Genomic DNA, 27579 nt, shown 5'->3' with positions numbered 1-27579 from the left:
TAGGAAAGAGACGAAAATGTTAACTATATACATACATGGGGATTCCTCCAATCGGAATAGGATAGTCGGAGTCTGCTTGGACAAAACCCCTAAAGGATGATGCGTTTGTCTTCTTGGGTAATAAAGCTGGGGGAGATGGTGGCAAAAATCCAATTCATTCAATTTCGAGAACTGAAAATACAGGAGGTCGTCTTTGGCGATGTCTTCAAGACCTCCAAATTAGGCAGTGTCTCTTTTTGAACTCTTGTCTTCAAGACCTCCAAATTAGGAAGTACCTCTTCTTGAGCTCTGTCTTCAAGACCTCCAAATTAGGCAGAACCTCTTTTTGAACGCTGTCTTCAAGACCTCCAAATTAGGCAGAACCTCCTCTTGAGCTCTGTCTTCAAGACCTCCAAATTAGGCAGTGTCTCTTCTTGAACTCTGTCTTCAAGACCTCCAAATTAGGAAGTACCTCTTCTTGAACTCTGTCTTCAAGACCTCCAAATTAGGAAGTACCTCTTCTTGAGCTCTGTCTTCAAGACCTCCAAATTAGGCAGAACCTCTTTTTGAACGCTGTCTTCAAGACCTCCAAATTAGGCAGAACCTCCTCTTGAGCTCTGTCTTCAAGACCTCCAAATTAGGCAGTACCTCTTGAACGCTGTCTACAAGACCTCCAAATTAGGCAGTACCTCTTGAACGCTGTCTACAAGACCTCCAAATTAGGCAGTACCTCTTCTTGAGCTACTTCAAGACTTCCAAATTAGGCAGTACCTCTTCTTGAACGCAGTCCACAAGACCTCCAAATTAGGCAGTACCTCCTCTTGAGCTCTTTCAAGACCTCCGCCATATTAGAAGGACCGTAGTCCAACCTCTTGTCCAGATCGTAGCGTTTCGTGACCAAGAGTTCTCGGCCGAGCTCTCTGGATTGTCTTCGTTCTTCGGAAGGAATTACTGTACGCGTAAAGGGGGCACTATACGGTCAATATTATTGCGCAATATTCATTTTTGTATGATATTATTGACAGTGTAAGGATGGTATTGAAGAATGACACAATATATTGAAATATCAGGTCCACAGGACAAACACGTGTGCCTCCTCAATACCAATCCTAAACCATCAATAATGTTGTACAATACGGAATATTGAGCAATAATATTGATCGTGTAGGATCCGCTTAATGCGCCGATTTTAGGGGCTCCTAGAAGAGCTGGGATGAAAGAAGTAATTCTTGGAGGGAGTTTGCGGTGATATCCTCTCATGTTTTTTGCTGTTTTTGTCCTTCTCACAGTTCCAGGAGGTGGGAAAAACAAGAAATCTGCTGCTTTTCCTTCTTGCAAACCAAGTAAGATCCAGGAACTCTATCGGCTCACCTTTTTTGTTTTTTTTTTTTTTTTTTGTAATTCCTGTACGACAGGATCTCCCTGGCCCTTTCCAAGTAAGCCGTAGGAACGACGTCTAAATAAAGGATGCTGGCCTTCCTTGGTTCGTTCCATGGTGAGTATAGTTGTCCTTCGTATTACAGTCCGAAATTCATTGGCCTCACATCGCCTTCTACCTTTTCTCCATCTTCCCCCACTCTACAGTATGTGCCCAGGTAGCGTAATCGGAAGCGTGCTAGTATCGCATTCGCTCAGGTGTGGTTTCGAATCCCGCACTCCTCTCCGATTCCCAGCAGTTCAAGCACATAGGGCAAAGGTGACGGCGTTGGCCGCAGATACGCGCCATCTAGTGTAGGCTCCTCCTCATCCTCTCCTCCTCCTCCTCCTCCTCCTCCCCCTCTTCCTCCTCCTCCTCCCTTTCCTCTTCCTCCTTACCCCCCTTTCCCTCCTCTTCCCCCTTTCCCTCCTATTCCGTCTTCCTTTTCCTCTTCTCTTCCTACTCTTTCGCCTCCTCCTCCTCCTCCTCCTTACCCCCCTTTCCCTCCTCTTCCGTCATCCTTTTCCTCTTCTCCTGCTCCTTCTCCTCCTCCTCCTCCTCCTCTCCATCCTCCTCCTGCTCTTCTTTAACCTCCTCCCCCTTCTCGTCCTTTCTTTTCACCCATCTCCTCCTCCTCCTCCTCCTCCTCCTCCTCCTCCTCCTCCTCCTCCTTTACCCCCTCCCCTTCCTAATCCTTATTCTTCATCCTCCCCCTTTTCCTCCTCTTTCTCCCCTCTCCTGCTCTTTTTTTTTCTCTCTTTCTTTTCCATGCTCTCTTCCAGCTCTCCCCATAGTCGCTGGCACGTCGTTATTTCACGACGCTGCCGCCCTAGTCATCGTCATCATCATCATCATCATTATCATCGTCGTCATCATCATCATCATCATCATCATCATCATCATCATCATCATCATCATCATCGTCGTCGTCGTCGTCGTCATTATCATCATCATCATCATCATCATCATCATCATCATCATCATCATCATAATCACTAGGACTACCACTAACAGCATCACCATCATTACTAATACCACCATTAGCGCCATAATAATGACCATCACCACTATATCTACTTCCACCACCATCACTATCACTGTCACCAACATCACCACCACCACCGCCACCATCATCGTCATCACCATTATCACCACAATGAACACCGTCATCACAGTCACCATCTTTCCAGGACGAGGGCGGCTGTCGCTTTCTTTGTCTGTGTCCCTTATTATGTTTCTTGGTTGTATCGTATTACTGTCACTTCATTTCCTCTGTATGCAACCTCCACACAAGACCTCTCTTCCACCCAGCACCCCCATCCACCCACCCACCTTCCTCCTCCTCCTCCTCCTCCTCCTCTTCTCTTTCTTCTCCTCCCCCTCATTCTCCTCCTCTACTCCTCCTTCTCCATCTCCTTCTTTTTCTCATCCTACTCCTTCTCCTACCTCATTCTCCTTCAACTCTCCTCTTCTTTCTCTCCACTTCTCCTCCTACTCCCCCTCCTCCTCCTCCAACATTTTACGCTCCAGGGTTTCATCCCACCTCCACTCCACTCCACTCCACTCCACTCCACTCCCTCTGCACCGCACCTATGCCTTCGTCCTTCACCACTTCGTCTCTTCGAAGACCTCCGAACACCTGCTCGCCATCTTGTTCGTGTCTTCAAGTGAGAGAGGAGGCCATCATATGAGGAGAGATCGTCGGATGTGATCGTTAAGCAGCAGTTTTAGTTAAATGTTGCTGCATTCCAAGATTAATTCTAATACTTGGAACAACATTTGTATGTATACATATATATGTATAAGTATATATATATATATATATATATATATATATGTATGTGTGTGTGTGTGTGTGTGTGTGTGTGTGTGTGTGTGTGTGTGTGTGTGTGTGTGTGTGTGTGTGTGTATGTATGAGGGAGGTGACCAACAAAGGCATTAAACCATTCTATCCCGCTCCCATACAACGCCACCCGTTTTTTACTTAGTATTATCTTGGCTCTCTGTTTTGACTGCAGGCTCCGAGATAGGAGGGGAGTTGGTATAACAGAATAAACGAAGCGCCTTCACTATGCGTGATATTGAAGTTGCATTGAAGTTGACCATGATGTTAGTTACATGCACAGAAAGACCTCTTTTTTGGTATAAGAAATTTCCAACATTTTGTCCGAAAAGTTCTGAGATCTTGGAAAGTCTACTACAGAATAATCTGACGCCCTTTTTAATAACTAGGTATATTTTAAAAGGACCAGGACTAGTTGCACAACGCGCATAACAACAGGTGGCTAGCCTACAGTCCGCATGAAGTGCCGCGATTCATGAAGACCAAGTTCCCTCAACCTGTGACTCTTGAATATTCCAGAAATTTAGATATTCCTATTCCAGAAATTTAGATATTCCTATTCCAGAAATTTAGATATTCCCACTAGTGAGAAATATATTTATGAGAGGTTACAGCTCTCACAGACCGGAGAGCACAGTATTCAGTAATTATCTTATAGACTTTCTGCTGGAGCAAGTTACAGCGAGTTTATAGAATTGGTCTCAGATTTGGATTTTAAGAGACAACGTAATTCTCAAAGAATCGGATTTCTTGTTCAAAAGCCCGTGCCACGTAATGATTTGAAAAAGAAAACCGCCTTTGATTGTTTATTGTGAATTCTGTAACTAATCCTCCCGACTCTGATCATCATCGTGATTGGAGGAGGAGTCTGAAGGACTGAGTTATTCTTAGCATAGTCAGTTGTCAGAGGAAAAGGCCAACAGTTCGATGTATATATTTTTTCTTTTTCTTTTTGTGGGTGGGTGGGGGTGGGGGCTGATCCAGTAAGATCCAGGAACTCCATCGGCTCGCTTTTTTTTTTTTTTTTTTTTTTTTTTTTTGGGTGGGTGGGTTGGGGGTAAAGGACAACAGTTTGACAGGTTTTTTTTTTGGGGGGGGGGCTAAAGGTCAACAGTTCGACAGTCTTTTTTGAGGGAAAAAGCGAACAGTTCGACAGTATTTTTTTAGGGGAGAATAGGCCAACAGTTCGACAGTTTTTTTTTTTTGGGGGGGGGGGGAAAGCCCAACAGTTCAACAGTATTTTTAGGGGAGAATAGGCCAACAGTTGGACTTTTTTTGGGGGGGGGGAGGAGAAAGGTCAACAGTTCGAAAATCTTTTTTAGGAAGGAAAAGGCCAATAGTTCGAGTCTTTTCTTGGGGAAAAGGCCTACAGTTCGATGTTTTTTTTTGGGGGGGAAAAGTCCAACAGTTCGAGTCTTTTTTAGAGAGAAATGAAATAAACTGACTGATTTTAGTAATTGTGTATTACCTGCCGCCAGACGATTGAAGACATTTCGATCCTCTCACGATTAATTTTTTTTCTTTGCGGCTCACAACTTCATCAATCATTGCAAGTGCCGCCGAACGATTATATTAAGCTGAGAGAAACTTCCCTTTCAGAAGAAAAGGGTTAAGTGAGAAAGTGGGGAAAGAAATAGACTAGAACAATCTGTGATAAACAACATTGAATGGAACTTTTGCAAAATGTGAAATTTACAAGACGAGAACATACACCAAGAGGCACTCAGCTAAGAGCGAGATAAGAACATAAGAATGAAGGAGACTGCAAGAGACCATAAGGCCGACACTAGGCAGCTCCATATCCATCACCACCTGTCATCCCCATCCATGAAGTTGTGTAACCGTTTCTTAAAACAGCTGATAGTTTGAGCGCTCACTATATGGTTACTAAGTCTATTCCATTCGTTTACCACCCTATTAGTGAACCAATTCTTGCCTATATCCTTCTTAAATCTAAATTTGACCAGTTTAAATCCATTACTGCGAGTCCTGCCCTGTTGTTTAAACGTGATGACCTTGTTTGCATCACTCTTGTTAAAGCCTTTGATCCACTTGAACACCTCTATTAGATCGTTCTCTATGCCCGGACTACCAGTGTGAATCGGTCGCAGTCACCGAGATTGACGTGGTTACAGGTCAACTGTTGGAACAGCGAACCAATCGGCACACGACTGTAAGAAAAAGAAAATTGCTTTAATGAAACATGGTGAAGAAATACCGTAGACTGTATTGACGAAAGTAGAGGGATAACCGCATTGTGGACAACTGCCCAGGATGTAACACTTCATCCCATACTATTCAACACATGATAGAAGACTGCATTATACACAATCTTGCACGCAATTAACACGACATACACTATATATAGGATTTGTGGGGGAAAAACCGTCCCGACCGTGACATTCCTTGGGGAGACGAGATTGCTCGGACTGTCTAGGGAACAACAACAACAACAACAACAACAATAACAACAACCCTGTCTAGTCGTCCTGTTTTGCCAGTTTGATTTGACATTCTCGCTGAATCCTTGGGTTGCGTTCGGATTAATAAAATAATTTTGAAGCCACTCCATTAACTGATATATACTGACTGGCACGAAACGAGGTTAGTTGAGGTAGTTGGTCCCCTCTTGTTTCAACGCGGAGGTACTTCGGGAATAAATAGAGTAGTCTGGAACAACAGGGCATCTCCCCTTTTTACCTACAAAGGATTACAAAGGCGGAGCATGCCGACAGGAGACCTTTTGGCCCATATCTAGGTCGGATACGAAAAAATCATGATGATAAATGAATAAATTAATAAATAAGAACTATAGTAATGTAAATAATAAAATACATAAATGCATAGGTATAGTTAAATAATAAATAGGTAAATAGTAAATAATAATAAATTGACATATAACGAATAATAAAAGAGAAGCAAATTATAATAAACAGACAAATAATAATAAAACAAATAAACAAATAATATAAGATAAATGGTAGTCATTAAAGCATCTTGCATAGGTGCTTATCTAAATGATTTTTAAAGCTTCGAACTGAGCTACATTGCGCTGCCTCTACAGGAAGTTTATTCCATTCATTAACTACACGGTTGGCGAAGTAAGTTGTTTCTACCCACTTCCAAATTAAATCCATTTCCAGGCAGTTTCAGACCATTGTTTCTTGTCAACAAGGCCAGACGGGACATGATCAGAAACACCACGATCAGAGAAATGGCGGAAACAACACCTGTCCTCCATTACATTCATAGACAAACAATCAGGTGGTTTGGACATCTGGAATGCATGGCACCTCACCAACTTGCCAGTAAAGCATACAATAAGAGAATATCAGGTTACAAGGCAAGTGGAAGACCAAGGACGACCTGGATTGAGGATAGGAAAGAAACCCTAAAGACTCACAACATCCCACCCATCCAAGTCGCCCTTCTCGCCAGAGACGGAAAACTCTTCTTCTTACTCTTCCTACTCCTCTTTCTCTCTTAATCTTTGATCTTTATCCTCCAGAACGAATTATAGGGAATATTTTTTCCAATGTTAAAGAAATATTACAATCTGTATGCGATGGTATAGTAGTAAGGATTGAGAATCTTCATACTTCTTCAGAGATCTGAGGTTAATTCCCTTCTAACCTGCTCTTTTACACCTCCTCCCCTACCACACACCCTCTACCCTACCACCAAGATGAATAGGATTGTGTCGCATTTGGTTGAAGGGGTTGTTAATGATTGTCCCGCCCTCCCCTTGCCGCTGTGGAGCATTGGTTTTGCTCTCGTTCCGCACCACTTCTTCCCGGATTGGAATCGAAGGCCTACCGGCGACTTCCTCTTGGCCTCTCCACTCGGATCACAAAGGACAAAGTTGACTGAAGCTTTGGTCTTGTTGTGGTTAGGTTCTTTGGTTCAGGCGCGGCCCTCGTCCTGTTGATTGAAGACTACTCCTGTCTTAGTCAGAAGGAAACATATAAAGTGTTTGCGTAAACACGGCAATGGAAACGTGGACTGGAAATGAAACGTTTGTTCCAGACGTTTCGTCTATTGGCTTTCTGACGAAACGTCAAGAATAAACACTTCAGTCCCAGTCCATGTGTTTATGCAACTTGTTCACATGGTTTTTCAAGCAAAGTGTGTACTTGGGTGAAAGAGTTTGCTCTTCTGTTTCGTTTTTCATTCCTTCAACCAGATGTCGCCCTAAGGCCCTGGCTATACTAGCGGTTTGAACCCCGCGGAAACTGCGGCATTACCGCATAGTCAAGGAAACACTCCGTGGTTGTGTGTGAACGGCTCCATTGACGTACATTTTAGTTGGACCGCCGCGGTTGGAGCTGCTAGTGTGAACAGGGCCTTACTGTAACTGGAGGCGGGTTCCTGTTTCCGCCGAAACAAGGTTCCAATCTGGAATGAGATGAAGAAAAGGTGCTCTTGATACTGGTCTGGGTGGTAATGAGGTTGGCTTTTATTCCCTCCAACAGAGATCCCGTTTTTTTACGTTAGGACATTATTTTCAAAAACAAACATTTGGAAAGGAATAACAACAGCGGTATATTGAATTTCTGAAGAAAGTTAGTGCGTCACTCGCCTTTGTTTTCAGACGGCAATAAGGTTAGATTTTTTTTTAATCTTGAAAATATATTTTCCAAAGGAAGATATTGAAAAACATTGTCGGAAACAAATAGTAGTAGAGCTGTTTGATTTTTGGAATAATTAAATTCTTTTGTCGATCTCGCGAACACATTTTCTTTCTTTTTCTTTTGTCTCTCTGCCTCGTGGTTATATTCACCTGACCCGATCTCTCACGGAGACTGAGATAACCAGGAGAGAATGTCGATGACCTCTGTGTATATATGAAGGAGTGCCGCCCTTCCTTCCCTACAAAGGTTTCCAAACTTGGCGCGTTCTCTCTTCTGGCGTATCATTTTAATGAATATAGAAAGAGCATAATTCCTGCAAACTTGTTTCCGGTGGTTTGTTACCGAAAATGGCTTCCTTTGGGAAGAGGAAATTAGTTCTCTTAAGAGTGAAACGGACTTAAGACTTGGTTACAGTCTGAGACTTAATATTTGCTGGATGTCGTTTTAGTTTTGATGATGCCCGTTTGTGACCAGGGACTGATGGTTGTTTATTACCATAAACTGTTTCCTTTGCAAGTGAAAGTTAGTTCTCTTAAGAGTGAAATGGAGGTAAGGCTTGGTTTCGATCTGAGACTGAATATTTGTTGAATGTCGTTGTAGCTTTGATGATGCCCGTTTGTGACCAAGGACTGATGGTTGTTCACACGCCCGCAGGGTTCGGCGAAGACTTAGACATCTTGACGCCGGGGGCCGCCCCACAACGGAATAACGTCGCCTGGCACCAGCCAGTACATCGTAAAGGTATGTTTGAAGTTCGGAGTGTCTGAGCGAGTGACAGCTATGTATCCATGATGAATTGCGGAGTTGAGATCGTTTCAAGACGAGCAGACACATTTCTGACCACATTTTGGTTTGGCTGCCTGGGAATGTTAACCGCTGTTCATGAAATGGTGTGTCATCTTAGCCCAATCCAAAAATCCATGATCGTAACTATGTTTCAGTTGGACTAGACACATGTCTGTATGTCGCAATATCTAAAGCAACTTGCAGTGAATAAGATTGTGGGGGATATAGCAAAGAAATAATCATTTGATTGACATAAGACCTGTTACTTCAAAACATTGGTAGATGCCAATCGATTTTATTCATTATAAAGATTACTCGTGCAGGGAAAGAATCTATTCAGTTTCCTATTCATCATCATTTGATGGCTGCTGTCCTCTCATTTGCAAGCTTGTTGGAGAATATATTCTGCAAAAAAGAAGATATGTCATAGAGCTATACACGCGCACATACACACACACACACACATACACACACACACACACACACACACACACACACACACACACACACACACACACATACACACACACACACACACACATACACTGTGAAGGGTGGAGAGGACCTTTTGGGAAACATACTACTGGACATGACCATTGGATACACAATGACTGAATGGGTGAAAGAGAATACCAGATATAAAAATAACTAAAAACCATCGAGATTAGATTTGATATTTACATCAGAGTCTGAAATTGTTGATAAAATGGAATAGAAAGCATCATTTGGGAAGAGTGACCACATACTATTTGAGCTCGAACTAAAAGAGGGAATATATTTGGGAAGAAACACAGAAAAGGAAGACTGATGTATAACAAAACTGATTTTGGGAAAATCAGAAAATTCTTTCAAAAAGCGAGCTGGGAAAACTTCTTTAATGAAGAAACTCAGGTGGAAGAGAAATGAACGATATTAAAAGAAATGTACAATGAAGGAGGGGATAAACACATACCTAAACGAAACCAGGAAAAGGTGTACATTAAATGTGGTATAACAAAAAAAGTAGTGAGGCAAAAGATAAAAGAGACAAAGGTTGGAAAAGATGGAGGAAAATAGAAAGTGGCAAATATATATCGAACTAAGAAATTATTATGTAAAAATACGCAGGGAAGGAAAAAGAAACTGTAAAAAGTCATAGACAAATGTGAAAATCACCCTAAATTATTTTACATATATGTAAATTGTAAACTAAAGAATAAACAGGAAATAGTAAAACTACGTCAAGGGAACATAGAATATACAGAGAATATAGAAATGCCTGAAATTATGAACAAACATTTAAAATCTGTATTCACAAAATAAAACATACACAATTGGGATGAAGTAAAGGGAGAAAGATACTCTCCAACGAAAAAAATAATTGTGACACAGAAACAAGGGACCAAATAATGAACCTTGATGTCAGAAAATCACACGGCCCTGGCGGAATTGCAAACTGAATACTAAAAGAATTTATAGATGAACTAACGGACAAAATATATAAGATAATAGTTTGCTCACTCAAAGAAGGAAAGGTACTGCAAGACTGGAAAAATGCCAATATCATGCCAATATATAAAGGGAGTAACAAGGAATACCCAACAAACTATAGGCCAGTCTCTCTTACAAGTACAATAGCTAGAATTCGTGAAAAAGTCATCAAAAGTAGAAGGACTAAACATCTGGTGGAGAACAATATACTAAATTCGAAGCAATTCGGTTTTAGACAAGGAAGATCATGTGCCACAAATTTGATCTGCTTCTATTCAAGGTTAATAAATATAATCCAAGAAAGGGACAGATGGACAGACTGTGCTTTCCTGGACCTATAAAGTGCGTTTTTTTATAAAGTAACACACAAAAAACTATTAAGAAAACTCGAAACAACGGGAGGTATACACGGAAAATTATTTAAATGGATGGAAGATTTCTTGCATGAGTGAAAAATGAGATAAAAACTCTGCTTGGGAAGAAATGATAAGTAGAGTCCCACAGGGTTCAGTATTGGCTCCGATAATGTTTTCTACGTATGTAAATGACATGTATGAAGGTGTAAAATATTACATGAACTTCTTTGCAGACGATGCAAAACGGTAAAATAAGCGGGACACACCTTAAGAACTCTTCCGACTTATCAAACAGATTACAAACAGTAGATTTCAGAGACAAAATCCCCGCAAGCCATGATATCCAGAGTCTCTTTACAAGTGTATTAATTCAAAATGCCATATCTACTATCAAGAAAATTTTGCTTCACATCAACTTGGACCACTTTCCTATCAACAAGAAAAACTACATCAGATTAGTTGAAATGTGTTTCAAGTGTGCTTCTGTTTCTTTCAATGGTAAAACATTTCACCAGCATGAAGGCTTGCCCATGGGCTCCCCTGTAAGCGGAGTAGTCGTGTGCCTCTTCTTGGAGACACTTGAACAAGAAGGGTACATGAACATCACCCCAAACGACAGCATGTGGTACAGGTACGTGGATGACTCCCTTCTCGTCCTCCCCAAAGACACCAACATTAGTGACATCCTATCACGTCTTACCAAGTCCACCCTAAAATTTAACAGTAGAACACGAGGTTAATGGGTTCCTACCAATTTGGATACCGTCATCATCAGGGAAAATAGGTTTATAAAATTCAAAGAATATAAGAAACCCACTCAAAAAGATGACTACATTCATTATTTTAGTGCTCACGACAAAAAGACCAAGACTGGAGTAGTCATGGGTTTTTACCTTCGAGCGCACAGAATATGGAGTCCTGAGCTCCTCAGTGACGAACTGCATCATGTCACCAAGATCTTTAGAGAAGTTTGGATTCCTTGCTGGTCTTCTCTCTCAATCTTAAAAAAAGCCAAAGCCGTGAGGGAGAGGAATAATAATAGGGCCCAAGACACTATCAACTTGAGTAAAAGCAGCAACGACTGCAACAGCACTGTAGGAAAGAGGCCAAACGCAGAGTATGGGATCCAATATATTTGACGTTTCGCCCAGCTGAAGAAGCCCTGCTGGGCGAAACGTCAAATACAGTATACTGGATCCCATACTCAGCGTTTGGCCTCTTTGCTACAACACTATCAACTAAATGTACATAGTAGTCCTCATTTCTGACTTCGTCTGCACACTCAGTAGGGAACTCAGACACGCAGATATCCTCGTCTCATGTGACGCAGGTAAGAAAATTGGTGACCTCGTAGAAGCAAAGGTGGAAAATGATAATACAGAATTCCGTCCTCAGGTTGCGACGGGGCATATATTGAACAAACATACACGGGTTTATCCACATGGATAGGGAAACACAGAGCCGATGTCTAATAACAATGTAACACCAGCACACTCGTGATCCATGTGGACGAAAAAAGACATTTACAAAGATGGAAACAAACAAGCATACCGCACAATAATCTCATTAAGAAACAAAGGAAATTTGTAGAACATCCATACATAGCCACCAGCAAATGCACAAACAATAGAAGAGGTGATATTAAACTGTCAAATTCGACAACGCTACATGCAGCAAGAGAATGGAAGAAATCGGGACATCACATCGCGAGAAGCAGGCAGTGGACTTCCACTCCGACCAACCCGCAAGATTTCGAGCCTCCTTGAACTTAAACCAATTGACTTATCCTTTTACCCTTTCACTCCACACACTTTTTCTCTATTTGATGCAACTTTTTTTATATAGTGTACACATTCTCTCTGAAGTAGCACCACAATACGAAACTAGTCAAAGAATGGACTAGTTTTATTTGTGTGTTGTCCCTCTACTTCTCTTATAACCTATCAAGATGTCTTCACGTGCATATATATATATATATATATGTATGTATATATATATATATATATATATATATGTATATATATATGTATGTATATATAGACACACAGATATACACATACACAGTCGGCGCCAGAGGTATTGGCGCGGCGTCACAAATATAAATAGATAAAAAAAAAATCCTCTCACCACGAATCACGTGCAACTAAGACCTCTCTTTCTAAGGGAATTAAGCTCCGCCCACTCTGCCTCATGCTCTCACGCCAACACCATTATCGTATTCTTTAGGTGGTTACAGGAGGTCCTTGAAATTTCGTAATTGGCACACAATTTTTGCGGCAACACCAGCACACTCTTGATCCATGTAGACGAAAAAAGACATTTACAAAGATGGAAACAAATAAGCATACCGCACAATAATCTCATTAAAAAACAATGGAAATTTGTAGAACCTCCATAAGTTTATATCGTATATTACCTCCACCAAGTCATGTCGTTTGCAATGTCAGCCATAGAGTTAGGAGAGGAAAAAAAAAAGCAATTATTGGTTTGACGGTTGGCAAGTTAGTATATTTTTAGAGAATTTATAAGTTGATGTTTGGGTGGAACTTCTTTATTGGGTGGATTTTAATATCATTTGAAAACCTTGTGTGCGCACGTTTTTTTTTTTTCTTTATGTGCGATAGTTGAAAAAATATATACGTTCGCGTTCACATGCGTGCAACATATAGGGAACGTTGATATACACACATGTATGTCTGTGTGTGTGTAGAAACGTACACACGCACACACACACACACACACACACACACACACACACACACACACACACACACACACACACACTTTCAACGAACGGACGGCTTGACGAACGCTCTGAAGAAAAGTGCAGATTGTGGATACCAACGCAAAGAGAAGTGCCTTTTTGTATTTGCAGGGGGGGGGGGGGAAATTGCTCGTGAGGTAGTGGGAAAGTAAGGAAAGAGGAGAGGGGGAGGGATTGCTGGGGAAATGGAAGGAAATGAGGATGTGGAGGACTTGGCCCAGGCAGACGGGCGTAAGGTCAACATGAAACGACCACCGGACCAGCTCAGTGATGACGAAATGGCAAATAAAAATGTAAAGATTAGAAGTATAGAGAGGAGCAATACAGTAGAAAGTGACGAGAATATGTTCCAGGGATTTAAAGAGGGTGGGGGGGACACAACCCCCCCCCCCCGACTGATAAGACTAGAGGAGAGAGTTGATAAGGTGATCGAGGACTTGGAACGTAAGTTAGGTAGTGTAGACTCCATTTTCCAAAGAATTGAAAGGTTGGAACAACTAGAGAAGGCTAACAGAAACTTAACTGAAGAAGTAGAGGACCTAAAAAGACAGTTAGGAAATGTAAAGGAGGAGAATGAGAAATTGAAGAAGAATAGTAATGAAAACAGTGAGAAAATAGCTACAGAAGCTAAAAATTAGAGAATAACTCAAGAAGGGAATAAGGTTTCATTCACTGACATAGTCAAACAGCAATTGAAAGAACATAATGAAGACTCAGTTATTAAAGTGATGAGACAGAAGGAGAATATAGTAAGAGAATTAGCTGACAAAAAGAAATGTATAATTATATTAGGAATGGAAGAGAAACATAACCCAGATAGAACCGCAAGAATCAAGGAGGAAAATGAAAGGGTAAGCAGTTTATTAAAATTAGTCCAGGAAGATGAACCAGAAATTATGAAGGAAATTGAGGAAAAATTCAGACTCGGAAAATATAGTACAGATAAGACCAGACCAATTAAGATTAAATTCAGGTCACAAACAACGGCAGAGAAAATTCTATCCAAGACAGGGAAACTAGCAACAAATGATCAATATAAAAAGGTATGGATAAAAAGAGAAATGAATAAGGAGGAAAGAGAGGCAGAAAAGCAGAAAAGAATTGAAGCTAAGGCAAAAAACGAGGAAAGAACGGAGTCAGAGAAAGAGAGATTCTATTGGAGAGTAGTGAACATGAAAATAAAGCAGTTCGACATACTAAAGAAAAACATAAGGGAAACAGAGAATACAATGGAAGTGGCAGAAAACTAAGAGTGTCTTACACAAATATAGATGGATTGATAACAGGATTGAATGAACTGAATGATTATTTGAAAGAAAAAGAACCGGACATAATGGGAATTGTAGAAACAAAATTAAAAGGCCCACTACCACCCAACAGTGTAGGACATGATACATACAATTATTGGATTAGAAACAGAGAGAAAAAACAAGGGGGTGGAGTTATGTTCCTGACTAAGAAGGATATAAACGTGAAAGGTGTCATATATGGAAAGAATACAGTAGAGATGATTATGATAGAAGTGGAAGACAGAGATAAGAAGAGCAGAAAATTTGTGATCAATTATGTGCCTCCGAAAACAGCCTCATGGGAGGAGAGTGAACATAAAAGTATGTTAGAGGACACAAAGATAGCATTAACTAAAATAATGGAAGACGGAGGAAGAATAGTTATGATGGGCGACTTTAATTGCAAAGAAATCTGCTGGGAAGAAATGACAGTAAAGAGTGGTGATGACTCATGGGGAAATGCTCTACTTGAGATGATTACTGACCATTCAATGACACAATGGATACAAGAGAACACTAGGTATAGAAATGAAGAAGAACCATCGAGGCTAGACTTAATAATTACATCTGAACCTAGAATAGTGGACAAGATTGAATATAAAACACCAATAGGTAAAAGTGACCACATATTGATTGAACTGGAACTTAATGAAGAAAAATATATGAAAAGAAATGAACAATATAGAAAAGGAAGAATGATGTATGAAAAAACAAACTTTGATAAAATAAGAGAATTCTTCCAACAAGAAAACTGGGAAGAAATATACAAAGAAGAAACATCAGTGGAAGAGAAATGGAATATTTTGACAAAAATTTACAAAGAAGGAGTGGAAAAGTATGTCCCAAGACAAAAACAAGAAAAAGAATATGTAAAATGCTGGTACAACAAAAGTTGTAGGGAGTTAAAAGACAAAAGAGACAAAGCCTGGACCAGATGGAAAAAAGACAGAAGACCTGAAAAATGGAAAATATATACTGGTTATAGAAATGAATATGTACAAAAGTGCAGAGAGGAAAAAAGAAAATATGAAAAAGATGTTATAGAAAAGTGTAAAGATCAACCAAAACTATTCTACAGATTTGTAAACAATAAACTGAAAAACAAACAAGACTTGGAGAAATTAAGACAAGGAGGAGTTGAATACACTGAGGAAATGGAAATGGCAGAAATTATGAACAAACATTTTAAATCAGTGTTTACAAGGGAAAATATACAACCTGAAGAGATTGAGTGGAAGGAAAAAGTCCCCCCTATGGAAGAAATAGAAGTAACAAAGAATGAAATATTGACACACTTGGGTAATTTTGATGTCAGAAAATCGCATGGGCCAGATGAAATAGCAAACTGGATTCTGAAAGAATGCAGGAATGAACTGGCAGACAAAATACATAGCATAATAAGCAGTTCCTTAAAAGAAGGAAAAGTTCCAGAAGATTGGAAAAAAGCAAATATAGTACCTATATATAAAGGAGGAAATAAAGAAGAACCTACCAACTATAGACCAGTCTCTCTAACAAGTACAATAGCAAAAATATGTGAAAGAATTATCAAAAGTAGATGGGTAAAATACTTGGAAAAAAACAACGTACTAAATCCAAGGCAATTTGGATTCAGACAAGGACGATCATGCGTCACCAATTTAATATGTTTCTATTCAAGGCTAATAGATATAATACAAGAAAGAGATGGATGGGCTGATTGTGCATTTCTAGACCTAAAAAAAGCTTTTGACAAAGTACCACATAAGAAGTTGCTTATGAAATTAGAATATGAAGGAGGAATACAAGGTAAATTGCTAAATTGGATGGAAGACTTTTTGCAAGAAAGAAAAATGAGAGTAGTGATAAGAGATCAGCACTCAAAATGGAATGAAGTAATAAGCGGTGTCCCGCAGGGAACAGTTCTGGCCCCAATAATGTTTGCTATATATATTAATGATATGGATGAAGGAATTGAAAGCTATATGAGCTTCTTTGCAGATGATGCAAAATTACTGAAAAGAGTGAAAACTGAAGAAGATTGTGAATCACTACAGAGAGATCTAAATAAAGTACAAGAATGGAGTAGGAAGTGGGAGATGGAGTTCAATACTAAAAAGTGTAGTATAATGGAATTTGGAAAAAGCAAAAACAGAATAACAGGATCATATAATTTGGGAGAAGAAGGAATAAAAAGAGTAGAAAATGAGAGGGACCTGGGAGTCATTGTTATGAATAATATGTCACCTGAGAAACATATAAATAAGATTTTTGGAGAAACTTATAATTTAATAAGAACAATCAAAGTGGCATTTACATACCTGGATGAAGAAATGGTGAGGAAAATCCTAATCACCCTGATAAGACCAAGATTAGAATATGCAGCAACGATATGGTCACCAAGTACAAAAAAATGTATAAAAAAACTTGAAAGAATACAAAGAGCAATTACAAAACTGGCACCAACACTCTCAAAACTATCATATGAAGAGAGACTACAAAAACTTAAACTACAGACACTAGAGCAAAGAAGAGAGAGAGGAGATTTGATAGCTATTTACAGAATCATGAAAGGCATAGAAATTACTGATAGAGAGAATCTGATAAAATGGGATGACAGAAATACAAGAGGACACGGAAAGAAAATAAAAAAAGACAACTATAGAAGAGATTTGAAAAAGAACAGCTTTCCTCACAGAGCAATAGACAGTTGGAACAAGTTAGATGAGAAAGTGGTGTGTGCAAAAACAATACATGAATTTAAAAATAGTTTAGATAAAATGAGATATGAAGACGGGACCTCACGAGCATAGCTCCCCTTCCCGTAAAATACAACTAGGTAAATACAACTAGGTAAATACACACACACACACACACACATATATATATATATATGTATATTTATATATATCTATATATATATATGTATATATATGTATATATATATCTATATATATATATATGTATATATGTATGTATATATATATTCATTGTATATATGGGCAGGAGATTTTCTCTCAAGCATGTTTGGTTAAATTTAATGGCAAGATTATTATTGCAGAGTTTTTTATCTGCCTTTTCTCTTTCTCTGAGAATCTTTTTCCCTTCCACGGGAAGTTGTCTTATAATGTCACCATATGACATTGTTTTGTAAGTTACTTTGGGCATGGCTTTACCAAAGTAACTTACAAAACAATGTCATATGGTGACATTATAAGACAACTTCCCGTGGAAGGGAAAAAGATTATCAGAGAAAGAGAAAAGGCAGATAGAAAACTCTGCAATAATAATCTTGCCATATATATATATATATATATATATATATATATATATATATATATATATATATATATATATATATATACATACATATATATACATATATATTAGTAAATTAAGGGAACAGGTTTTCTTGGAGATATTTTCTGTTGAAAAATACAGCATACTCGGCGTTAGTAATCTTTTTAATACTTTCAATCCTTTTCACTCTCTTTCTGAAGGAGAAGGGAAAACACTACATTACCAAATGAATCCATGGTATATATGGAAATAAAAACAAATACATAACTTACAACGTTTCGCCTATACTTTTGGCATCTTCTGGTAATTTTATTTTCAGAATTTACAAAGTGTGATTATATGACACTACATGACTCAATGGGAGAGGTGCTCTTAATTTCTCTTTGGCGCGCCGTGGGGTGCCCCATGGGCAGCTCCAAGGTCCCACACATATTTTGTTGTATATTTATTTCTGGCGGAATATATCTTATCAATACTGCTTCCATACATTTTAGTTTTCTTTTATTGTTGTCTTTTGACATTATTATTGTGTTTTCATTCAAACCCTCCCGCGAAAACTGGTCATTTAAATCCTACACCACAAAAGTACATAAAACTAGCACACACTGGACTCATCGTTTGAAATCGATTCCTACATTTCGAACCCTGTCTAGGGTTCGTCTTTAGGCTAATACTGTCAATTTTGTTCTTAGTTGTTCTATTTAGACTTCTTCAGGTCCATTTACGACCTACACGCTTTTGGAAGAAAGTGTTCATTATCTTCATCTTGTAGTTCTCCGCAGAATTGATTAACATTTCGCCTCTGTCATTTAATATCCCTACTCCAAGCTTCCCAATGCACGATTCACCTCCCATCTTCTTCCCCACTTTAGCATTGAAGTCGCCTATTACCAACGTGTACTTACTTTTATATATATATATATATATATATATATATTTATATATATATATGTATATATATAATATATATATATATATATATATGTATATACATATATGTGTGTGTGTCTGTATGTGTGTGTGTGTGTGTGTGTGTGTGTGTGTGTGTGTGTGTGTGTGTGTGTGTGTGTGTGTGTGTTTGGTACAGTAACACACTGTGTTCCGCTCCAGTCTCATCACAGATTAAAAAAAAAAAAAAAAAAAAAAAACGATGATTCAATGCACGTTCACGAACATATTTGACTGTTTGCACATCTACTCCCATCACTTCTTTAAGTTTCTTTGGCAATGTCTGAATAGAATCACTAGTGACGGTGTAGTCAATCAAATAATTCCGACAGTCGTCCCCGAATTCGAACTGAGGCTTGCGAGAACGCAAAGCCGACGCTCTACCCGATAGCTTAGTTGGTAGAGCGTCGGCTTTGCGTTCTCGCAAGCAACGGTTCGAATCCGGGAACGACTGTTCTTTGGCAATATTTTAGGTGCCAGAACTTGGCTATGTATATAACACAGTGTGTGGTAAGCATATCATGGCAGGAGCTCGATCCGTGTAAATAGACCCAATCAAATCCCATGTCAACTCATAGTGATCAGAGAACGATTGGATCAACCTGAATACGTCAACTGCTTTAGTTGTTGTTTCAAGTCGTTGACAGAATAAAAAAAAAAAACTCTTCCTTGATGCACCTTTCATGTACGTAGCGTACATATACAAACAATTGACTGGTTTGAAACGTCAGTTGATTCATCGATTTTCATGCTGGTTTTTACAGGACTCTTTCATTTCGCTGTCAAATTGGGTTGTTATGTCCTGGAACTTGTCTTTAGTTCCCTGGCGTTCAGTGTCGTTGAACAAGGACACCTGACTCAGTTGCTTCACGGCATCCTCTCCCAGCATGATTTTTCGTCATTTCCAATAAACAGGGCTTCACTAGGATCTATCCAATCATGAGGGGCTTCTTTTCTCTTCCAATCACGTACGAAGTTTTGTGGAAGGCTTCCAGAAGAGGTTTCCCAGGGCCAGAAAACCCATATGACGAAATCGTCGCTTTCTGACCACAACGAATTCTTCTCAACTTAAAAGCATCAATCGATGTGTCCACATGATTACTGTGCTTGTTTCCGGCATGTTCCCTTAGTGTTGATGGCTTCATGTTTCCATTGCACATCACCAAATTGCAAATCATGCATTGGGTATCTTTCAGTCCCATCACGTTCCGTCACGCAGGCGAAATCAAAACCAACAAATGAATCATTCCACTTTTTTTTTTACTGACGTTTGGCAGATCAATAATCTGTGAAAGAAAAGAAGAAACTGCTGCATGCATACTGACAATGAGGACATAATTAACACATAATTATCGTTACTTTTATAATTACTTTAGGAAAACCTGTGCTAGCAGCACCTTTAATAATACCTACTGGGCTTAAATGAGAAAACTGCTAAATGATATTAAGAAATCCATGAAAACCAAATCTTCTTCGCCCCTAATTATCAGCCTACCAACACGTAGCCATATTATACTTACCACATCTTATAATCTTAAGCCCTATGATAAACATAACCTACACTTAAAATCGTTGAATATGTACTATAAGATGCGAAAATCATGCATTTAAAAATAATTGAATATATATATTGGATTAAGTACCTGTACTAATAACTTATGAAAATATGCATTTGCGCTCACATAATGGCTAAATTTTGCATTTACAAATGTGTCCATCAACAAAAGCGATGCAACACTTCACCCCATACCATACAACACATAATGGAAGACTGCACTATACACAATCATGCACGCAAACAACACAACATACACTCTATAAAGGATTTGTGGGAAAACCCAGTTTCGGCTGTGGCCTTCCTTGGGGAGACGGGACTGCTCGGACAGACAGTCTAGGGAACGACAACAACAACAACAACAAAAGCGATGGTCGCTTTACAGAGGGCGTCGTGAACCTTGCGTTCGTAGTCCGTTAATCGAATCAGCAGACGAAACCTTTTAAAGGGCCATTTACACGGTCAAACAGTTTGACAAACCCGGTTTGTCAGACAAGTGTTTGAAGTGATGTTTGACCGTGTGAATGGGGTATTTGGTCGTCAAACACGTTTGTCGAACGTGTTTGACAACCAAATACCCTATTCACACGGTCAAACATCACTTCAAACACTTGTTTGACAAACCGGGTTTGTCAAACCGTTTGGCTGTCTAAATGCCCCTTAAGACCCACCGCAGGCTGATGACAGCGTTTTTGTTGGTGATTACATATGGGAATGCGTAATTATCCCAAGCCTAATACTACTTAAATATCTAACATTCAACCTTAGGCATAGAAGAGGCAATGGATACAGCCGAAATATAAAATCACTCGCAAGAAATTGTGAAGCAGGGACAGAGGGAGACGGCGCGTCCAACCCCGACAAAACTAACTGTTCAACTGTCAAATTTAAAAACCCTAGGACGAGTCGAAAAGTGTTCGTGTCATTGTTGTCAAACTTTTTGGCTGATTTGATGTTTTCTCCAGTATTATAAGATCTAATTTGTGATAAAGAACGGAAATATTCTGCTTTAGAAAAATCATTAGTTGGTTTTTGCTTATTTCGTTCATGAAAGTTTAGAGCAGTACTTAAGTCTGGTTTGAAATATGGAATGATAGTGCTAGTTAATAATCTAACATTATACCCAAGTATAAATGATTAAATTTAGATTAATTATATACAAATATCCACAGATCAAGTATCATATCCCTAGCATTTGGTTCCCATACAATTTGTCTTATTAAACTCCATCAATCCTTTTGGTAATTTAATCCCCAAGAACTGCCTCACCTTTGTCTATATTTACCCCCAAGACAGTAAATAAACAATTTATCGATGTCCACGGAAGGTTAAGGGGAGCCGAGTCTCCGAGAGTTAATAGCTTACCCTACCGGGATTGTGATATAGTTTACCTAGTTCAAACCGACAGGGACCTGACCATCAGATTATCCGAACACAAAAGGAATTAAATATCCCCAAGAAAGTTCGACTGTGTTCCAACATGTCAGCAACAAAAATAATTGTTTTGACTGGGGTAAGGCTAGATTAGCGTTTGTCTAATTCCTATTTCAGGAGATTTTGTTTTTAGTCCGCCTTAATTGAAGAATGTCCGAACCGTAACATCCCAAAAAGACAATGGCCTCCGGACACAGCCTCACGTCTAGCTGTGAGTCGTTTGGTTAAGAATCTTTACCCTCCAGAGGTGTTGCCATAATTCGATCCTCCTTGTATCCTGGTACTGCCCCGTTAGTAGCCTCTCAACGGGCTCCTGACGATATATGTTCTTGTGTACTTTTTTCTTTTCAATCCACACCCTTTCCATGACGTATTGACCAGAGTAAAAGTCTGTGTGGGCAAAGATTGCTGTGGCGTGTTTGCCACTGCATTAATGATAATCACCGCGAGGACTTTAGATGGCGATTGACAGTAGTCGGGCTGGACCCGTTGCACGCTTTGCAAGAAATTGATCATGTGCGTGTGTTCATACTACACACGTGTCATACAAAGAGAGAGAGAGAGGGAGAGAGAGAGAGAGAGAGAGAGAGAGAGAGAGAGAGGGCGAGGGAGAGGGAGAGGTCTACTTTCTCCACCAGATTGTGTTCCGATTAAAAGCATTGATATGTATTAGAGCCCGCGTATAGTCTACTTTCTGATGGGTGGCTCAAGCATACACATGTACGGGTTCGAAAACGTGGTCTCAAACGCACGCGCGCACACACACACACACACACACACACACACACACACGACTTGATGGCGCAGTGGTAGCGTTCGCGGCCGCCTCTATGGCGGTCCAGGTTCGAATCCCGTCCAGGGTTGAAATAATTTTATTATATTGTATGCATTTAATCCAGAATGAGACTTGTGCTAACACGGGATACTGTATAGTTTCTCTAGTAGATGGGAGAGAGGGGACACAGACGCTGGACCTAGAATGAGACTTTTGCTAACTCAGGATACTGTCTATTTTCTCTATTTCATCCATGTTTCTCTTTCTTTTCCCTGATGTCTGTCTTTTGTTAAGCTTATTTAGTTCCCTATTTCGTCTCTCCTGCTTTTAATCTGCATTGTCCTTCTTTTTTTAATCAGGTCATTTATAGCTTTTGAGTATTTGTTTATTGTAATATTTTTGTACTTCCTACTTTCTCTGCCGATACCAAATGATATTCACTTAACTTAAATTCATACCTTTGAAGGTGTCCTACTTAATTCTTAGTTTCGAATCTGTAATTCTTTCTTGTTATCCTTAACCTTTGCAAGGCTTATTTTCTTTTTTTAATTAGTTTATTTCTCTCGGCATTTAAATTGAATTTAGCTGTGCAACCCACCATTTTGTGGTCACTACCTTACATACCAGCGTTGCCCAACCAGGGTTCCCCGGAACCCTAAGGCTGATGTCACACGGGCGGTCTACCCGCCTGACCGCGGCGGGTGAGACGCATTTCCCCACTTGAAACCGCCGCGGCCAGCCCGCCTGGCTATGTCAGACGAGAGGTTTATACATAGGAATCAATATAAAGCGGTTCCGCGGCGGCTGACCCGCTTTGCACCCGCGGCGGCCAACCCGCTCGTCTGGCTAGGGCTTAAGGTTCCGCAAAAGGTCCCTAAGGGTTCCGCGAGAACAAGTGAGACAAGCTAATGCACTTTCGATTTTTTATTTAATTTTATATACTTAGTATAATTAAACACGCGCAGCATATTCTTGGTTATTGTAATAATGTAATATAGACTTCATCCTATCTAACCTATTATTACGATGAAAATAAAATGAGAAAGACATGGTATATGTGTTTTGTTATGCGCAGGGGTTTCTTGAGACATGCAATTTATTTTAAAGGTTACGCAAGGGTAAAAAGGTTGAGAAACGCTGCTCTAAAGGCTAGGATTCGGTAGTAAGAAAATCAAGTAGATACCGTTAATTGACACAAGTGAACAGCTTGGTCTTGGGGAGCAAGGAAGTTGTTCCTATGCCGAAACAATGGCCTGGATAGAAGAATGGCAAAATATACCTTTACATGATAATTTCCATGATTGGTTGAAGTGTCCGGAGTAATAAGCTGTTTCGCAGACTAAAATTTTGTGGCCAGTCTTCTTTGCCCTTCATACACTCAGACCTTTGGGGTCGGTGTGACAGTCGCTGCTGCAATCGTTCCCCAGTTCTCATAATCTGGAGACCGTGGACTTGAGATTTGGCCTGAGGGAAGGTGCGATTTAGGTCGAGAGAAATAGTTCGTGGTCACGTTAATTAGTATTGATATGATTAATGGTGTGGTTGGGAAGGGGAAGGGGGAGGAAGAGGGTAGAGGGAGGGGGTGATGATAAGAGGACACGTGTTGTGTCGTAGGCAGAGAAATGCGTTGCACGTGGAGGGACCACGTTACAGAAACGTGTCACGTGGAAATACGTGTTGGTTCACCATCGGAGAGACAATCACGTACGTCACAAAGGAACACAAAGGAAGAACAAACAACAGCAGGCCTACTGGCCCTAACGAGGCTGTATGTGTTTACTAAACTAAGCTACAGTTAAGAAAACAGGACAGAAGGTGAACTAACACTACTGCTACCACTATCCTATCCAATTGCAATTGTATGCCGGGTTGTCAGATATTTTATTGCAAGGGATGATATTTTATTTGCGGATTAGAATCCAAATATTTATCTAAGCGATTTTTAAATGCTGTTATTGTGTTACTTTCAACAACAATGGAAGGTAACGAATTCCACACATTAACAACCCGGTTAAAGAAGAAGTGCTTACTTTCATGCGGAGAAAATCTTTTACCGATTAATTTAAAATCGTGACGTCTTCTTTTATTTGATTGGTCTAATGAGAAGTAATCTTCCTAAGAAACACGAAGCACGTGAGGGGAAGGGCAGGTGGAAGGAGGGAGCACCTTTTGGTACATAAAGTACTCCTGTGTACACCGAACCTGACCCACAGTCTTTCGGAATGATGCAAACGGTGTAGTTTTTAGTGTAGTGAGTTTACAGTATCATCGTGTGTATAATAAGGGTACGTTTTGTCAAGGTGTTCGTGCAACAACAACAACAACAACAACAACAACAAAATAATGATAATAATAGTTATAACAATAATAGTTGATAATAATTGATAATAATAATAATAATAGTTGATGATAATTAGAATAATAATGATAATAGTTGATAACAATTAAAATAATGATAATAATAATATTTGATAATAATAATAATTAATAATAATAATGATAGTTGATAACAGTTAATAATAATCAAAATAATAATGATAATTAATAATTGATAATAATTGATAATCATTAATAATAATAAATAATTATTAATAATTAATAATAATGATGATGATGATAATAATAATAATAATAATAATAGTAATGATAATGATAATAATAATTTCGGAAGGGTCATGGGCCAGGGTCTCTCCGCTCACGACCCTTCATAGTGTCACAGCAGACGTGGACGGTAATAATTAATCATTCTCCCCGTTTCTCTAATTTTGCACTCAGTGAGGAAATACTTTTCAATAAGGAATCGAAGGAAACACACACACACACACACACACACACACATACACACACACACACACACACACACACACACACACACACACACACACATATATATATATATTATATAGAATATTTTTTCAAATCATAGCTATCGAACGTTTCAGAGAAAGAAATCTGAAAAATAATGAATAAATTCAGAATTATATTTCAGACTATTCAGAGAGAGAAATTCAGGTTACCTCCTCCCCAAATGTTGAACACAACTTTATTGGAATATAGATATCTAAAAATAATAATAATGATAATAATAATAATAACAGTATTATCGTCCGAAAATAAACTGCGAGTGACTTATCAACGTTATTATTTTGGAAATTCACTATCGTTCGTATAATTCGTTCCCCACGTCATAATTGGGAACAGTTTCCTTTGGGAAGGAAAAAAAAAATGGTTCTCTTAAAAGAAACTAAAATTGCTTGTCATCCGAAACTCGATAGGTACTTAGCTCAGTGGGTTGAGGAGATTTGTTTCGATAATGATTGTTCCGAGTTCATCCCGTCATTATTATCCCAGCTCCCAGACCATCACCAGATTCATTCTGGCTCTCGCCAAACGCTCTCATTGAACTGTGGTGAGCTGACGAAAGTCTCATACGCGGTCTTGAGACCATTGGGTCATATTTGGAACAGGTTTCATGTGCCGATTCTGGCGAAGGTAAGACGCGTTTGTTCAGTTTGGGACGAGGGTGGGGAGGGGAGGAGGAGAGGGACCTTCAGGTTCATGTCAGAAGAATTACCGTCTCGTCCGAATTAACACGATAACCTCATTCGGATCATTGGCTCCGTTGATCCACCACCAGACGACATCGCTCCCAGACGACACCCCAGTCTCCATAACGACAGAGGCGCTTTGGGATGTTCGGCATCGAAACCTCCATTATGGATTTCGACGATTACCGGAGGGACGAACTCGAAACATGTTGAGTTCGTGATCGATCGTGGATCCATTTAGTCTCGATTCTGCTCCTCGGCGGAGTCGTACTTTTTCCCCTTAGCGACAGGAGGTGAGAGCGCACGATCCGCGCGTTGGCTGCTGAAGTAGGTCAGAGTTTCTCCCCGGGGCTAGTTGGGCCGAGCGCGAGACAATGGCGTAATCCTCTCGACGGCGAGGGAGAGGCGAATAGTTTCGATGAGGATGAAGTGGATTACAGCTTCGTGTATATGATAGGGGGGGGGGGGGATTGTGGGTGGGGGAGGGTGGGTGGGGGGATGTGCCACGTGGCTGGTTCGTCTTCGGTGCGTAAGCACTAAGACCATGTAACAATCCCTGACGGCTGCCGGTGATTGCCACTTTCCCCGGACGCTCATTCGAGGACCCGAGGGCCGCAAATGGCTGATCCCTGGCCTAATGTAATTTTTTTATTTTATTATTTTTTTTTTTTATGTGTGTACAGATAGACACAGGTGTTGTTGGTACACCCGGTCGTTTGTGTGTACATGTGTTCGTGTATTTCCTTAATGGCTTGAAGGTAGTACCCTCTGAGTTGAGCAAAATGATTTAACGAGAGCCGGAATAGAGGAAGAGTGCGTTATTTGTTATAACGAGATAGGCTTAACGATGCGAGAGTGGTCCCTTCCCCTCCCTCCTCCCCTTTCCTCTTCATCCCCTCTTTCCCCTCCCTCCTCCCTTTTCCCCTCCCTCCTCCCCCTTTCCCCTTCCACTCCCTCACTCCCCCCTCCTTTATATTCTTCCCTTCCCGTCCCCCCCTCCTTCCTCTTCTTTCTTCTCCACCCTTCTCTCCCTTCTCCATCACTCCCCTCTATCCCCTCTCCATTCCCCTTCTCTCTTCCTCATCCCTCTTTCCCTCCATTTTCCCCTCTTCCCATCCCTCTTCCCCCCTCCTCCCCTACCTCGAGATGAATAATCAAGTTCGTCTTGAGTAAAAAAAAAAAAAAAAAAAAAAAAAATATATATATATATATATAATATATATATATATATATATATATATATATACACACACACACACACACACACACACACACACACACACACACACACACACACACACACACACACACACATATATATATATATATATATATATATATATATATATATATATATATGCTAATAAGAACACGGGTACGTGTGTTCACTTATGCAAAGTAGACCACTTGGAAAAAGAAACTAACGAAGCAGGGCGCTTTCGTATATTACATCTTCAGTGCCAAAAGTACATGTACTTTTTGCACTGGAGATGATATATATGAAA

At 39.8% G+C, this 27579-nt stretch overlaps 1 protein-coding gene across 9 annotated transcripts in view; it reads left to right on the top strand.

Moving 5' to 3' along the window:
- Positions 1–27579, top strand: part of LOC143028423 (DNA-binding protein RFX2-like) — a 362309-nt gene that overhangs the window by 123869 nt on the left and 210861 nt on the right. For 8 of the 9 annotated variants that reach the window (XM_076190484.1, XM_076190483.1, XM_076190477.1 and 5 more), the window contains exon 3: positions 8525–8611. The exons of the other annotated variant lie outside the window; for it this stretch is intronic. The gene's annotated coding sequence lies outside the window, so the exon portion shown is untranslated. The remainder of the gene's footprint in view (positions 1–8524; positions 8612–27579) is intronic. 9 annotated transcript variants of the gene reach the window in all.

The sequence above is a fragment of the Oratosquilla oratoria genome, chromosome 9 (genome assembly GCF_046742065.1).
Source record: "Oratosquilla oratoria isolate Oo_2021 chromosome 9, ASM4674206v1, whole genome shotgun sequence".
NCBI lineage: Eukaryota > Metazoa > Arthropoda > Malacostraca > Stomatopoda > Squillidae > Oratosquilla > Oratosquilla oratoria.
This window is presented reverse-complemented; position numbering and strand designations above follow the sequence as displayed.